Source organism: Zea mays, chromosome 1 (assembly GCF_902167145.1).
Source record: "Zea mays cultivar B73 chromosome 1, Zm-B73-REFERENCE-NAM-5.0, whole genome shotgun sequence".
In the NCBI taxonomy this organism is placed as follows: domain Eukaryota; kingdom Viridiplantae; phylum Streptophyta; class Magnoliopsida; order Poales; family Poaceae; genus Zea; species Zea mays.
In genome coordinates this window covers 157,229,066-157,237,269 of record NC_050096.1, presented here as the reverse complement: position 1 = coordinate 157,237,269, position 8,204 = coordinate 157,229,066, and the positions used below count along the sequence as shown (strand labels likewise).

Below are 8,204 nucleotides of genomic sequence, written 5' to 3'. Positions count from 1 at the left end.
CTGATACATTTCCAAGGTTTATGATAGTTCGATCCATGTCTCACGGGTGCTAAGTTATGAAATAATAGTATTTTTTTCCTCGATGGACATTTTTAAATCAGGGAATTTTGTCTTATTTGCAAGAATTGCTTTGGCAATAGTTACAACAAAAAAAAGTTGCAACAACAAATACTAAAGTTTAAATGCATATTTCTTCGCATAAACTACTCCTTGGAAAATTCAGGAAAAAATCCTAAATAAACCAGATAACCAAATACATGTATTGATGATAAACCAGTGGTTGCAGCTGAAAGCAAAACATTGGGTCAGGAAAGGCGAGTCTATTTAGTGCTATCATAGTCTGTAAAAAAGAACAAACATAATCTACCAAAAAAATCCAAGTTGTCGCTATATTCATATGATGACCATAAGTTCGGGGAACTCAGAAACTTCAACTATTCCACTCAAGGACAAGACTACATACGAGATAGGCTGACAATATTCCATGGAAATCAAGCCAACATACCATAGAGTTCACTCAATCACGTGAAGAATTGTAGACTACTATGTTCGAAGAGAGCTCCGGTCATAGAGCTCATCAGCCATATGGCGAGTTATAAGCATTAATCTCATATAAAAGCATTATTTTGAACATTCAAAAACACGCATCAAGACTGATTACAGAGGGCCTTAGAGATCTTGGCAGTTCATGGTCATTAGGCGGGGCGCTTGCACCATCGAGAGTAGCAAATATTTTGGTCACATCACCGGCCGCACAGACTATCTACGGTATCCATCCACATAGGAAACGCAAAACAGGATCCAGAGAAGAATAAACTGACAAAAATAAAACAAAAAAATTTCTTCCAATAAGAAGCCAACGACAGCGAGATCGCGAGTCAGAAGTAGTTGTTTAAGATCTCATCTTTCACGTAAAAATAAATGGGAATCCGATCGATTTTCTTCGTCACTCTCGCCATCATCATCTCTATAGGCATATCAGAACCATTCTTGAACCCATCCTGCAACAATCCAACACCGAGAAACCAAAAAGATAAATCTACTACACATTTAAGGTGCAGGTGGATTTCATGTCCACTAAACAATACACACAACATTACAAACAACTCGAGAAAGACAAAAAAAACTTAAAAGAACTATAACATAAATCGCTGGAAATGTGGATTTGACCACTAAAACGACTTATTTTTACATATATGTACTTCCATATTAATTTTGTCACATATTAGTATATAGGTATGTGCCCGTATGTTGCCACGGTAATAAAAAATTAGCATAAAACATACATACGAACGACAAATATCATTATGGTATATAAAATCCTTATGATAAAATATCACCGTAACATTAATATTATATTAACGATATAAATATGTAATATTATTATAAATACGTCGACTTAGAAAGAGCTGATGTCGAACAAAAATTATAATATCACATAAATTATTTCTAAAGAATCAATATAAAATTTTGAATAATAGGCAAATATATTGATAACTATATACTAATCTAATCTTTTTAGCAATATTGATAAGCCTATGTGGTATGTTTGCAAAGAGATTAAGAATGATGCATTAATGTTTGTCTATGATAGTGCCCATACGTTGGAACGACACAAAAATATATTCGATAATTGTCAGTGTCAACGATTACATGAAAACGAGACCTCAATATCTTATAAATTATTTGCCAACAAACAATACAATGCTATTTTCAATTTTACATCAGTTATTCAAAATCCATCTCACTAATGGATCAGCTCTCCCATTTACCTCAGCAGATTCATCGATTAACAGTGAAAAACTAATCAAGGAGCCCAAATGTTTCAAGATTCATGAAGATAAAAGGTACTGTATGTCAACGGTCACCTTAGGATTAGTTACAATCACTCCAAATACACTGAATGTTTCATAGAGGAGCTTCTCATCAACATCCTGTTAACAAAGTAAGCATGAAAATATTAGTCAGTCCTCAGATGAATTGAAGAGCAGATAATGAGGAAAGTAGGATTTAGGCCAACTGCCTTAATCTCATTTGCTAGATCTTTACACAAACATAACAGTCCACCTTGTGGTTCAACAATTTAACAAAGTCCTGTAAGGGAAGTGAAGCTAAAAGGAGGAACCAAACTGGGATCACTAAAATCTTGGGAAGTGTGCATAATGCTTCTATGTACCTTATGATACATTAAAAGAGATTCCAGAGACCCCATGTATGCCAGCACTACACCAAGTGTTTCTACAGTATAGAAGATACTTTCCTAAAAATTAAGAAAATATCATAATACGATTGCATAGCTATTTGTGCAAGTCCCTGTCTGGCAAACCAGATAAACTATTTCCATAAGTGCTCGTTGGGGTAAATCATGAAAGTTAAGGAAATCAATCATGAAACACAAAATGTTTCAAAATTTTACTTGAGAGGTGATAAGAACTTTCAAGACTCTAAAGTCATTCAGCCTGTCCGGAGTTGGTGGAGCTTCAGGAAACACAAGAGAATCAACTGTTCTATTGTTATATTCAAGAAATTGAATTGCATAATCATGAATCTGTGACTGTTGCTGGCTGAATTCTTTTGCTTATAGTGAGTTGTGACCCTATATAGATACATGGAGATTACAGAAATAAATCAAACGGTAAAAAATAGTGTGTACCGGTTAAACTGGCAGTGCTAAAACTACACGAGTAACTCGATCCTCAACTTTCTTATAAATTGAAATATTGAACCGAAGTGACAAAATCCTTCAATACGTTGGCAATTGGCATTCAAAATTTGAATATATGTGACGACGTGGCAATTACAAAATAACTGAGAAAAAGGCTATTATATACTACTGCCATACTTTTACTAACTTGTTATTTTCCTGCTTAGGATCCATCTCCTCCAGCGTAGTTGAATTGTGTGGCGTCACTTTAGATGTCATGTCAGTAGTCTGTAAAGCCTCAGCTAAACGTCAATAAATAACACGTGTAGCTTTTATTCCAGAGAAAATATGCATTAAATATTAGATTAACATAAGACCGAGTCATCGACAAGTCCCATAAATTTAGGCTTTGTGAGCAGTCTTTTTAGAAAATAAATATATACATGTATACTGGGACATTTAGAAATTGATGACAATGAGTAAAATTGCAGATCATAGATCTTAAATTCAGGGAACATACATTGAACTCATTCTAGCAAGCAAGGTATTATGCATATATATTAGATCCCATGTGGTGTTAAGCCGTCAGTTCAGAGAGCATCGTGCATTAAAGGTTTTGTATATCTAAATAAAATGGTTGTAGGGAAAATAAATATATACATGTATACTGGGACATTAAAAAATAAATATATACATGTATACTGGGACATTAAAGCCTGTAGGAAGGCCATTGTAAAGCATAATGAAAATACCCTTCATTAGAAAAATGATCCTTAACTTTTCTCACAAATTGGTTAAACAAATTCTAGAATATCTTCGAGCTTATAAGTCAAAAGCAGCTGGACACATGTGATCGAACCATGGACTTAACAAAATGGTTTATTAGGGTCTAGACTGTCTTGAAGTTTCTTAGCTTTTCTGAAAGCACATTGTTGTTGTTCATAAGAACAAATTCTTGTTGTGTATTCTCTTCCATTGTCTGTACTCCTACCACCATTGCGCATGTTCAACACAAGAAAGTAGCTCATAGCTGGGTCGACACAATACCTTCGAAATTACATTCGTAAGGACGACAAAGGCATTACCTTGTGCCATGTAGAAAAGTATCTAGTTCATCAATCTGGCGGAACAAACAAAAAACATGTCAGTGTCAACATTATTATGAACAAAACCTCTTGGCACTACTAATTCCAAGAACTCAATTCAATAAAAATCACAACCTTATGGAGCTATAATTGCCAATCACAAGATTGAGAGACTATAATATCATCCCACCAAAACATGGAATACTAATCCATAGTGTACTCATTGGCTTAACTGTTCGTATGGGATATGGGACGTGATCTAATCGCGACATGAGATGTCTACCCCACATAATCAAAATGTAAAATAGATCACACTGCAAGAATTATAGAAATAAAATTCAATGGGATATTCAAGCAGGGTACAGTATCATGTACCAATTTAACGAAAAATGTGTGTTGTGAAATGTGACCAGTATCCATATCAGAGTACACACATGGATTTACAATTATAAACATGTTGTTTAGTGAAACCTGGGAGAATAGGACAACATCAAGCAATCAGCATGATTTTTTTCTTTTTTGAATCAATGGAGGCAGGCAGACACAGTAATCAAATCAATGGTTGTCCATCTACTACTACTCTAGTTACTGTTGGTCTATATTAGGACCCAAGTCCAACATCTAGCAGTAAGGTCAATAAAAATGCAACAAAAATAAGTATTTAGGGCAACCTGTGGTTCAAGTTGAAATAACAAATGTGGTAGACTTTAAGCATAATATAATTATGTAGAGGTGCAGAGACAATGACGTGATGTTTCAGGACTACTTTAGTATATGCAATCCATTACTGAACCAATAGTAGGTTTAATAAGCAAAAACAGATAGACTTCGGTAGCATTGAAGGGAAGGAATTGCCGAATGCCACATTGTACTGCACCTGCACTCATAAAAAGGATTTCTTGAAAACATGTTTCAATCGGTTGCACAGGCTAATGGAATATGCAATATTGGAGTGAAAAATGGGGGAAATCAACACCTACAGATCCGATTTCACCTTAAATTATTTAACCATTCAACATCATGTCAGGGAGGCACTTAGTTTTTAGATACTTCGAAGTGGCATGGCAACCTTTCAGGAGCTGTCATCATCGAAAGTAATAGTCAAGCATGATACAGTTAAACATAATATATACCAACTGAAGAGCTATTACAGTTTTCTCTACCGTGATTCAGGGGGAAAGCTAAGTGCCATTCACAGATGGGGTGTCTCTGATCTTGGATTAAGTTTCAGCTCCTGTGTCAAACAGGAAAAGGTCCAAGATTCCAAGACTGTTCGCAGATTAACTGATGGCCCAAGACGTTCCTACATGTCACAGGCATCAACAGTACCATTGATTCCTTCTTCTATTAGCACTGAACAGAAAAAGAATGAAGATAAGACACTGGATTTAGGTTGCCTAGGTATGAATTTACAAAAATAAGTCTGGAGGCAAATAATCTGCGTCCTTTGACAGAACAGATAAAATCACAAAATCTCTCACAGCTAAAGGAACCATGTGTGAAGAATGAATTATCTTGTCCAACCAGCAATAGTACCAGCCAAGAACATAAAGGAGGGATTGGAGGCCACAAACTTGTAGCAGCAAGCATGATGGTTCTTTCTGGTCAATCATTTCCTGCAAATGCTAGTGTATTAGTGAGAAATGCACATGTCTTGGCAGTATTTAAAGAGGGTAGAGACTGTACATCTTCACTTACACTTAGGGAGTAGCATAACAGGCCAGTGTCAATGATTCAGAAGCACAAGATTAAGCAACTGATAAGAGCAATCTATATAGTGGAAAAAAACTTATGATACAGAAGCACATGATTAAATTGAAAAAACAAAAATTTGCAATAACGGTATAAGTTTCACATTTAACTGTGTATTATCAAATAGGTTGCTAAAGTGTACCTCTAATTATTTGGTAAAAAACATATGCTCACGTGTACCTCTAATTATCGGTTGCTTAATCTTACATCGATAAAAATGCAACTGATAAAAAAACCTAGGATACCAGTAGCACACAGTAGAAGTTTCAAATACATACACTGGCTTGTCAACTACATACACTACATCATCGTACCTGACTGTAGTCTTCCTAGGCGAGAGTAGAGAAGGATGGGGTTTGGTGTGGTGTCCAGCTTGACATGTTATCAAATAGGTCATGCCGTCGATGGAAACCTTTCTCAGTATCCATGGAGCGGTGTCGATTTGGGCTGATTGGCCGGTTGAAGGGTGCTGGTATCGGCGGATTGGACGATGGCGGGATTGAGAGCCGGGGCGGGGGCAAAGCAGATTTGGGGCGAGCTTTGCGACCGCTCCTTCCATGCATAGCGTGGGCGAGCTTAGGTGGCACTGCAATTCATGATCACAAGGTTATTCTGCTATTCTGAATCACCAAACAAAAATGAGGATAAGCACAATAGCTCTTAAGAAACAGAAAGCAAACCCTGTTCTACTATTACCAACAACAACAGAAGGCCATATAGAAACAGGTGGCACTGCAATCTCTGTCACAATAAGTTGCTCTGGCCTATCACCAAGGTTTAGTAATTCACAATAATATAGAAAATGAAATAAAAAGAGAAAGAATTGTCAACAAAAATGCACCGACTTCAAATTGGAAAATAACATCTAATGCAAGGCAACCAATGTGGCTTGGGAAACTTGTTATATATATTTAATGTTTTCTCCAACTCACTTGACTGTCCTAGTGTTTTTGAAAGTCTCCTGATTGGATGGCCCCATTACATGTTTTTATCGATTTATATCATATATATGCATTGTGTTATGTCTATGAGCAAGTGGTGCTCAACTGTGCGATTACTATATTGAGGCATGCTTATTTAGTTTGTTTCCATACTTGTTAGATCTTTTGTTATATCTATTGCTGCATATTGCATATCTATTGTACATGTATGCTTTCTTAACTAATGCAGTAAAAAATATTGTAGTTTCAATGGGAAGGGATTGAATATATTACCTGTGTGGCCACTGGCCAGCAGTACCGGGATCTCTGCTCAGCTCGAACTCTCTAAAACTCTCTTGTGATTTGTGAAATCCAGAAATTTTAACAGATAGGTGTTGGCTCCACAAATCCAGATCTGGCAATCGCTTGCCTGCAGTAATCTGTCAAAAGAATCATGAGACAGTTGTGTAAGAATCACAGGTATTGTGTTATTTTCAATGGACACACACAGGAAACACAGACTAAATTGATTTTATAACATTGATTTCAGAAAGTATTCTAGTATGAGAATGAAAGTGATGCTCATATAAATTAGCATACACAATGAAAAAAGTTGCTATGAAACATGAGCCTCGTGAGAGCAATCTGAAATAATCTAATGTGCAAACAAGTACAAGTATGCCCAGTCTCTGGGATCAAAAGAGTGCATATTAAAGCCAACATCAAGCACAGTTCAACTACTTACTCTCAACTCAGCATGAGTAAACATGTCTCGCTAAGTTATTACAGTAGGAATCATCACCTTCTTATCATCATGTCCACCCAGTTTGAAAAATTGCCAAGAAAACAAATGAAGTTAGATCCCAAATTAGTTTTAGCTAATAATTAAACTATTAGGATGTGTGAATTCATTAAGTAGAAAAGAAGATTATGATAAGCAAAATAAATTAGCATAGACTAACACATACTTCTCTTTGTATCTTAAAATCCAATAAGTGTACTTCTCTTTGACAGAATACCGATAGGAGAGTAAGGTCCTACTTAATGAAACTTAAAAACATGTTACTAACATTCTCAATTCTAACCGTTGGTTCTACGGAAATGTATTAAAACCCCATGGAGATTGAGGTTCAAAAAATGGGCACGACAAGATTGGATCAGTTCAAAAAAAATCACAGTCCTAGTTAATGTTACTGGAAAATCTAACTGTATTTTATCCGGTAGAAAATGTCCTAGAATGTAGACATTTGAATGTGTAATGTATTCAGAAGGTTGTTTTGAACAGAGAGCAAAAAATGTTCAGAACCTTGATTTGAAGTAACTGCTACTAATGAACAAGAACAGAGACCACCTGAACACAAACTTTGACAGGTTGATCACCTCGGTGGTGCGGCTGCGCTTGGCGCTCCGCGCTATCGAACTTCTTGTCACGCTGGGCTCGTCCTCCAGGTCTTGTAGAGTAGAGAGGCGGGTGTGCAAATCAGATAAGATTTAGGTGGGCACGACAAGACTGGATCAGATCGATGGATGCACTGCAGTGCCCAACTTGGTCGGTTGTGCCATGCTATACCTCATCTGAAACGACACTCCCAGGCATGCCGTCGCCACCAATGGATTGCACGCAGCCGCCCCCGCCGCTGAGGGACTACACGAGAAAGTGTACGACGCCACTGCCAAGGGACTGCGCGAGACACTTGAGCGCCCGCAGCAGCTGCGAAGCCCAGGAATCCCTCGAGGGAGGAGGGCGCCCTGGGGCGTGGACTGAGTGGAGCTTTCTAGAGAGGATGACAGCACGTGGGCGGA

At 37.2% G+C, this 8,204-nt stretch overlaps 2 non-coding genes across 2 annotated transcripts; both read right to left on the bottom strand.

The window, feature by feature from the left end:
* Nucleotides 1-665: 665 nt before the first annotated feature.
* Nucleotides 666-752, bottom strand: LOC111590680 (small nucleolar RNA SNORD24). Its single transcript, XR_004855723.1, has one exon. It is a non-coding gene; the product is annotated as a small nucleolar RNA SNORD24 (small nucleolar RNA).
* A 121-nt stretch (nt 753-873) lies between these two features.
* LOC111590701 (small nucleolar RNA R12) lies at nt 874-956 on the bottom strand. Its single transcript, XR_004855741.1, has one exon. It is a non-coding gene; the product is annotated as a small nucleolar RNA R12 (small nucleolar RNA).
* Nucleotides 957-8,204: the final 7,248 nt, after the last annotated feature.